The sequence below is a fragment of the Lycorma delicatula genome, chromosome 6, assembly GCF_047948215.1.
Source record: "Lycorma delicatula isolate Av1 chromosome 6, ASM4794821v1, whole genome shotgun sequence".
Lineage (NCBI taxonomy): Eukaryota > Metazoa > Arthropoda > Insecta > Hemiptera > Fulgoridae > Lycorma > Lycorma delicatula.
In genome coordinates, this window is record NC_134460.1 from 10,677,724 (window position 1) to 10,687,430 (window position 9,707).

The 9,707-nt window shown below is 31.7% G+C and overlaps 1 protein-coding gene across 1 annotated transcript in view; it reads right to left on the minus strand.

Annotated features, from left to right (window-relative positions):
- The window catches only part of LOC142326542 (pancreatic lipase-related protein 2-like), a 115,863-nt gene that overhangs the window by 19,022 nt on the left and 87,134 nt on the right, over window positions 1-9,707 (minus strand). The gene's annotated exons all lie outside the window — the stretch shown is intronic.

A 9,707-nucleotide genomic window follows, 5' to 3' on the forward strand; every position in this document is an offset into this window, starting at 1 on the left:
TATCGTTTATGGTATTAATTTGAAAGAGACATACAATATGATGAAATATGTTCTTAAAAAAATAAATTATAAAAAACATAGCTGTAACATAATTCATGATTTGAAAGTTATAGCTATTTTGTTAGGCATGCAGTTAGGCTGCTTGCCTAACTTGTGTTTTCTTTGCGAATGGGATAGCTGTGCTAGGGTTAAATATTATGTTACCAAAGAGTGGAAGAAACAAGACAACTCATATCAAATGCGAAAAATATTATTCATGAGCCCTTAGTTGAACCCAAAAAAATATTTTTACCTCCTCCCCATATCAAGCTAGGACTAATGAAAAATTTTGTAAAAGCAATGAAGAAGAATAGTCCCGGATTTTTGTACATCAGGTAGGAATTTCCGAATGTAAGTGAAGGAAAAATTTAAGAAGGAATATTTGTTGGATGATGTGTTTGACTCAGCATTAAATAATGTAGAAAGTGCAGCTTGGACTTATTTAAGGACATGTGTAAAACATTTCTCGGCAAACAAAAATACGATAATTACTATGATATTGTTAATCAACTTCTTACTTCATACAGAGCTGTGGCATGTAATATGTTTTTGAAAATACATTTCATCCACTCACTGCTGGATTTTTTCCCGGACAACCTCGGAGACATAAGTGACCAACACAATGAATGTTTCCACCAAGACATTTCAGTGATTGAAAGCTGCTATAAAGGGAAATGGAATACTAACATGCTAGCTGATTACTAGTGAATATTAATTTGGGATGTGCATGAGGCTATTTACAAAAGAAAAGCATTAGCGAAATCATTCTAACACAGGTATGGCCATGCAAAATTATAAATTTTACAGATTTTAACTATATTTTCACTTAATTTTTTTTTTAAGCGTAATTTATTTAAAACTAAGGGTGATAGAAAAATTTGTATTTACAGATCTGTAATGTATGTAAAAAAGCAATTCATGAAATGGAATCACACTTGGAGAAATATTAAATTTTTTTTTCCTAACAGTGTTATCTATATGATAATGTAACATTTTGTTTTCAATTTCTTCCACTGATGATTGATGTTATCTGAGAAACTCTTACTATGGGTTCAGAAGACCATGCTCTTAAAAAAATAACGTAAGAATCATCAAAACTGGTGAAAATATTTTCACATTATGAACATATGTATGTACTTATGTATTAAGTATTTGTGTGTATGTTAAATACTTCTTAAATTTTGTGAGGAAATGTTTTTGTTAAATTAACTTTATTATAATCTGTATTTATTTAAAGAAATCATTGCCTAAAATCATATATCATAAGGTAGTTGACCTAGGTTAACCTTGATTACTGCTTATTATGGATTATAAATGTAAATGAGGAAAAGTTGTTCTTTAATTTAAAGACATGAATGGTATATATTAGAAGTAGGTAAGTAGTTGAAATGATTAAAACTCGTTTACTTTTTTAAAACACTTATTAATTTTTCATCATTTAATTATTCAATTAAATTTTTTTTTAAATCTCTTACTCAGCAGTGTATACAGTACATTTTTTTCATAAAAAAAAGAAATGTATTAATTTTTTATTTCACTACCAGTTTCACCTTTTTTAATCGTTGTGATGTTTGTGTAGCACCTGAGGTACAAGAGATACCAGCCCAAATTTTTTCAGTGAAAGTTCATTATTTAGCAAGTCCTTGGGGTGAACAGAGATAGGATGCCACTTAAATGGCTGAATAACCTACATTTTGGAGAGAATGTGATATGCTGATATGCAATTGTATACTTGGTTCATCAAATAGTCAGTGGGAAACACCTCATTGTTCAATTTCCTTAGTTAGCCTCCATAAAACTTAATAATGATTTACATAATTTAATAGATCTTTTCTTCATGTGTAATGAAAATAAAAATAAAAACAATCGGGGTATGTTATTTTTGCACCATTGAGAATATCACATTACTTTTAAGAGGAACTGATTGGATTATTTTCTCAAAAAAATCTTTGGCTGTGTATTTTCAGGTATTTAGAAAGTGAGACATGAGTAATTTATTATTTAAAAATGTTAGTTTTATTTGCTTGAGTGTAAAATTTTGGTGATTGTTGGTGTCTCAATATGTTTTTCTTAGATTATATAAGAAGAATATTAAAAATAAAATTGGTTAGAAAAGGATAAAAATTATGTACATGTAAACATTTTATTTATAAGTTTGAATGCAATAAATTTTAGTGTTTTTAAACTTTTATAAATAGCACAATAAGATAAAACAAGCGATAGGATGTCTGAATTGGATTTTGTTGAATAAGCATATAACAAAATGCCACAAATACAACATTTATAATACGATTATTAAAAGTAGTCTACAGTTTGGATCAGAGTCTTAAAGAATTACCAACTGACATAAGAATATTTTTGAAGCCATTGAAATGGATGCATGACTATCATCAGTAAGGAATTCATGAGTATATAGAGTAAGATATCAGGAAGTAGGCGGGACTGGAAGGCAACTGTAGAGGACATTGAGAGAAGACAACTTGGTATTGGTATGTTCAATGTATGACAAACTTAGATGACCTAAACAGGCAATGGGTTGGTTCCCACATTACCCAGAAGAACTTGAAATGAAGGTATAAAGAAAGCCGAGAGTTTGAGAGACTTATAAGTTGGTAAGCGGTTAAGACAAAATGCAATAGTGTTCAGATAATAGACAACACTGATGTATATTTAGAACCAGTTGTGAGGATAATAAATAGCTTGACTATTGGAATTTCAAAATTAAGAACCGTTTCTGAATATATCAAATGTACCAGCAGATTCATATTTTTATTATCAACTGATAGATTTCATTACTTAATACATATTTCTGATACGCTAGTGATTTTTTACTTAATACTGTTTTTAATTTCAAATATAATCTCAAATTATTGTTTTTCTTAATTTGCGCTTACTTAATAATGTTTCTAATAGGATTTTCTGTTGTGCTACTTCTACTTTTATTTTAAGCAGCATTATTCTGTACAGTTTTATCTTAATATTGTAATTTAGAAACAACAATTTTAGTTACGACGAGTGATTGATGTTATGGAAAAGATGTATTAATTTTCATTACAAGTAAAGAAAGTTATGTTATTAAATTATCTAAAACTTTATTATATTAATGGTGCAGATTGGCAGCAGATTTCATACTTACCTTCAAGTTAATTTCATATTTTGATTGGCACTTTAAATTAAAAATTCATTTCATATGTTTAATTAAAATAATCATCTGTTTTTAGGTTAAGATGTATGCATAAAGAAATTGTATTTTATTCATGTTTGAATTTGACATATTATATTTGTGTTTCATTATGTAATAAATACAAGTAATATTTTCTTGTATGTTAATTATTAGTTTCACAATTTAAAGCAAACCTAAATAAAATAACTAATTTATGAAATGAGATTATAAATAAATATTATTATTTATTGGAGTTCATTACTGGTATTGCAGATGGCAGAAAAAATTGTTTTTTTTTCTCTGAAAACTAATGATTTTATTGTTTGGTGGAAAAATAAGTTGAAGCATAAACAAATATTTACCACCTTATGAAAATAAGGTTTAATATTTTGGGTGCTATTAAACCTTCTGCAAGTTCATATTTTGTTTTTCATTGAATTTTTGATTTTTAAGTTTTGATAAATATATATCAGGTAAAGAAATTTAATTTTAATACATGTATAAAATGTTTGTTTTGAAGAGTACATAGAAAAAATATAAATCTGTATTTTTATTTTATAAGATTTTATTTATATTTTCATTAAAAAAGTATCATTAGTTAGTTCCTGATAAAATGGTAGACTTTGTAAACTATAGTTTTGCTTCTCATGGAACATTGTAAGGAGTAAGTTGCATTTTGGAAATTGTGGGTGTGAAGTAAGGTAAAATGTAAGATAAAATTGGTATCTTAGGTTCAATGAATCAGTTCGCATAGATCACCGTAGTTAACAATGATGCTGCATATAATTTATTTTGTGATGCTGCTCTGAACAAGGTTTTACCTGGATCCACCAAGAGGAATGCTGGAACAGTTCCTTTTTCACCTATGAAAGTAGCATATCTATCCATTTTTGACATGATCTACTTAATGTATTGTTACTGGGTTTTTAAGTATAATTATATTAGCCTCTTTGAACAAGTGAATTTTTTTATTATTATTAGTTTATTTACAATTTTTTTTACAGAATTTTAATAATTCTTCTGACAATTCATGAAAATCTACAGGACCACTCTTTTCTAGTTGTGTGAAACTGACACACAATAAAGAAATGCAAAGTTCACAGAAAGGAATACAATTAAGAGTAAGTTAAGGTTAGAAAGAAGGAACAAAGGAATAATATAATTCAGAGTACTTTTCCCATTATCTGTCAACATATTTAACTTACTTTTGGGTTTTTACCCAACTTACTTGTACTTACTTTTACTTACTTTTGGGGGGATACTATTTATGGGTTTTTTCTTAATAATGTGAGAGTTATTTAAAGGCTTTTATATTTACAAATTTTTTAATTTATTCAACACTTTTTTCATTAAAGGGACCCTTTATTTGAGGGTGTGGGGCCAAGGGTATGTATGCGCAATGCATTCCTGAAGCCATGTAGGTTAGGACCGGGAAGAGCAACCTCCCCGCCGAGGGGTTCTCTGGTCGTCCTCAACAGGTGGTCAGACTGCTCTTATGACACGGGGGGGGGGACCCCGAAGGGTTACGTGTCGCCTCGAGGGTACTTAAATAAAATAAGCGAGACAGGTAGAAGGAGTTAATGATATTGTAAAGAATTATCTTTTTCCATTTTATATACTTTGCTTTTTATTTTCTGTAATTTTAAGATCGGGGTCCTTTACACCCCATAAGTGTTGTTTTAATGTTTTGTAGTTAAATGATATGTGTACGTTTGTGCTTTTAAATAAAATGTAAGGGCCCTTCACACCCTTACGATCCTGATGGTGATATTAACCTCTTTTGAAAAATATGACGAGGGCTAATGACCTTAGAAGTCGATGCCCGTAAAACACACACACACAAAATTAAAAAATAATAATAATAATAATGTTAATTTTAAATGTATAGAAACATTTAATGAATTTTAAAGGAACAAAGGCTAAAACTGGCTAATAAGTTATCCGACAAGAATGTATTTTGTGGAATAAATAATATTATATTTTTAAAACTAAAAGTTGGTGTATAGACGTTAATTTTCTTGGCTATTTAAATAATAATCCCCAAAGGCAAAGGTATTTTCATTTATGCGTATATTCTAAGAAAATAAGGTGGATGAAATAATAGGTGAAAAAATATCACCAGGAATTAAACTAAGTACAGCTGATTTAGAAACCAACACGCTAACCACTACATCCGTCACACTCCCCCTATAAGGGTAAGAATTTTAAAATGAATTAATCACTTCTCTTGTGCTTCATTTATTTCTTATCTACTGTTGAGAAAATAAATCCAATCTTCATCACACAATATAGTTCAATAAATTAAATAATTTTATCATATTTAGGAGAAAATAATATTTTATATCAACATTTTAAACTTTTTTTTATTTAAAAAATAACCATCTTAAAACTTTTTTGTAACTGCTATAGTTCAAAGTTTTTAATATTTGGTCTACATCGTTGACCAAAGCTGCAATCATCAAAGGCAAGTTCTTAATGTGAACACGAGTAAAAATTGTACACTGTAAGTAAAAATAACTTTAAAAAAAATTAACGTATAAAAAGTTAAAACTTTAAGTAACAATAAAATTATTATAAATTCTGTTTCATAGCAATCATTCAAAAATTATGATAAAAAGTAAACATTCACATTCATTATAAAATCTTGAAACTAGAAGCCATGAGTACACAATTTATAGAGATACTGAATATAAATTTAAAGATGTTTAACACAATGAAGAATAGTAGTGGATAGATGATGAGTAAATAACGAATGATATAAATTATTTTATATTTTTTCGATATTTTATATTTTGGAGACCGGATTAAAATAAGGTAAGTTGAAAATCTAATTTAATAATTATAAATCTATTATAATCTGTTTCCATTACTATCTATTTAAATCTGTTCGCGGCTCGATCAAGATACTGAGACGTGAATAATTTAAAATGTTTATATAATTACAATTGACTGGTTTAGAAACATAAGTAAAACAAGACAAATCAATAATAAAACAGCTAATAAAAATAGTAATCACAACCGCAATAATAATCAGAATAGTAATAACAGACAACAGCAAACAGTAATATAAACAGGATTACATACAAAACAGAATTTAAAATAATCATCAGGATTTATTTATAGGTAGTTAAATATAATTCAGTCCCATCGACAAAAGACATTGGCATGACCGCTAGCTACAAGGGAGAGAGAGCACTGTCGCTCCCGCAATGCCGAATGCCGACCCAGGCGTGCTGGTGGAAGGTAATTTTTTTTACTCCGCGTGTGTATGAAATGTTCCTGGTTCGTTTCCTTTTCTAGTTTAGTCGGTGGAAGGAATACGGAAGCGGTTTAGTTGTTTTTTCAGTAGTGATCAGAAGATGGCGGAAAGCAAGGGCTCTTTGGTTGCCAAATCTGTCCAAAAACACGTTGGAAAGGCAAAGAGAAGATAATTAGTAAAACATAATTATGTTTGTTACATATTTGTTTCTATGTACATAGAAATTTAAATTAAGCACCACTGGAATATAATGATTTTAAGCGTTATAGTGTTTTTAACATTTTAAGTTATCGTTTTATTTAACATTTAATAATTTATTTGGCTAAACAGACGATTTCAGCATATTTTGCTTAAAAGTGTACCATATTTTTGAATGTGATAAAAATGTAGAATTAGATTATTATCCTGCTTCCAGTTATTATATTTGATTCATTTATTTTACAGAAAACTTTAATCATGGCCTTGAAAAGGACCAGAAAAAAATTTTCTGGAGCAGCACCCCACTAATTTTAGCTACGAGCGGCTACTGGTGGACACCAAGAATACAGCTTGCAACTTTCAGCTCAATTAATTACACAACCTCAAAAAGGGTTCGAGCCATGCGATATCATCTGTGATTCAAGGTTAACTGGAAAGTTATCTGGTTTTGCAACAAATCGGCGATTTTTTACATGATTTTTTAAGGATCTGTCTGGTTTTAAATCGTATGATATTTACGGTGCATGCACGAGATGGTAAACTGTTAGAAAATGCAAAAATGTAAAAGCTGAAAATTTTTGATCTAAGTGGTTTTGTAACATATATATATATATATATATATTAGTTATTATCATTATTAAAATATATCGTAGATATAAATTATAATATATCATTATAATGGTAAAATTCTATTATTTTATATGTACATATTTTCAACAGAGAATAAATTTGCCAAATTTGAAAAAAATTAATAAAACTACAAAATTAAAGAATAACTAAATAACTTTTTTCCGGGGATACGGACATCGACTGTCGCGGTCATTAGCTTTTTCCCGAAAAACAAAGAACATAAAAAATTCTTTCCCTTCCTGTTAAAATAAATAGCGACCTAATTAGAAGAAACTAGTCTTGTCGAACAGATAATACAAAACTAGACTTGTCATAGGACATTAATTCCTTAGAACACGATATGTAGAAGGTATATAGAGATCTTGTTTTTTTTTTCTCCGCGTGTGTTTTGTTCTGTTTCTCTTGTTTCAGAAACGGGAGAAACGTGGATGTGGAGCGACTCGTCGTGCCTTCTTGGGAAACGGCCTTTCCGTCCTCTCATCCTGCCAGTCCAAAGAATAGTAAAAATTAAAAAATTTTTGTTTTTTTCGTATGTGTTCTGCTTCTTTTGTTGCAGATACCAACAGCCACCACAAAAACTAATGGTTTCTTCACTGCGGCCACGCGGTCCCCCCAACCCCTTCTCAGACACACGTGTGTCTGAAGGTTAATAATTACGTGGAGTGAATAATTTCTGTTTACTTCTTTTAAGAAAATCGCCGCCCCAAAATCGCGATCGCGAATAGGTATCACCATTGTAAGTTCCCTATTACCTTCCTTTCCTTTCAAGAAAGAAGAAAGGGGGAACGAGCCCAGCAGCCATCAGCCCAGCAGCCACCTGCCCAGCAGCCACTGACAGCACAGAAGAATGAACAAACCTGCACTTTCCCCCGTTCAGCCCTTCGGGGCTTCGGGAATTCCAAGGTTAATGGTATGTAACTTCGGTTACTACCAATTCTTGGAAAGTGCAGGCCAAAGAAGAACGAAGAAGTCTTCGGAAGAAGAAGAGGGAGAAGATGAAGAAGAAGGAAGACCAGCCACTCGTCTCAACATCACGGACTGGAGTCCGGAACAGAGCCCAGCAGAGATGCGTCCTGAAGGGCAGCTACACCAGAAGCGGATGAAGAGCTTCTACACAACCTCTCCTTTTCAAAACTTACAGTAAGATAAAATAACCCAGCAATTGCGACTCCTCCGGAAAAGGGGACGCATTGCTCCCTCCTTATAGCTAGTGCCCCGTTGTGGCGTATTCCTGCTAGCCTATTAAGAGTTAGCACCGAAAGGACTTCAGTGGACGGTCTGAAGGGGAATTACGTCGGGAGGACAGGCTTTATAAGCCTAGCCTTCCGCGGTCGGCCCATGAAATGGGTTCGATAACGCTGGTTCAACAACGGATTGGAATGCAATTAAATCCGTCTTAAATTCACTAAAATAATAATACAAAACTTGAAAAATTAGATCCGAGATATAAAATAACCCTTTTAAAAAACCAAGCCCGATTAGAATCATCCAGCAGCAAGGGACTCTGTCCAGGTTCTGCGATAAAGTAGGGAGTAATAAACTCCTGCCAACTTTGCATTCGTAGAGATCTTGCCAGTAAGAAACATATATTTCATTTATAAAGAAATGTCAAATTTATCAAAACTGCTTTAAACTCCTTCAATTATTAAAAACTCATCCTTTCATGAAATTAATCAGAAGAACTTATAAAACTGATTACATGCACATAATCTATTGCCTAGATTTACCTGTAGGCCATTCTTATTTACTACTTTTCTCCATCTTTCTGATGGCCTCCACCTCTGATTCCAGAGTGTTCCAGGCTGTCTGAGACTTCTGAAATTGAATCATCCAATCCATCTTTGTAATAGATACCGGAGGATACTTTACTTTCGGCATTAGATTGTACTGAGCCAGTGAGCCAGATGTTGCGATGAGCATTGCATGGGGCGGCTAAAAAGCTCGCTCTTTCTTTTAGAGTCCTCCGAGCAATCCGGGACTCCACTGATATTTGTCCATCACTCGCTCTTCCAACAATCATTATCACGTCGTCTTCTTTCCTGATTCCCTGAATGGGGATTTTTTCTATTTCAACTTTTACCGTCGGTGCATTATGTTTAAACGACTTGTGCTGTTTAGTTTATTTTCCTTCCATTTTGACCGGTCGAGAGCTCATTCTCAAGTCTGGAACAACTTTTATTTGGAAACTTCCGCTTTTTTCTGTGTTGGTTTTTGAATAATTTCTGTAAAGGAAAATTTTTCAACTTGTCATTGACGATACGTTTCAACATGTTCACTAGATCTGGTGCCAGTTCAGAGATTGCGACTTTTAGTTTAAAGGAATCCGCAGGAGCTGCAGCAACTTGAGCATAAAACTCAACATTCGGTGAAATTTCTAGCTTCGAAGTAGTCGACCGTTTTAATTAGCCAAGAGATTGC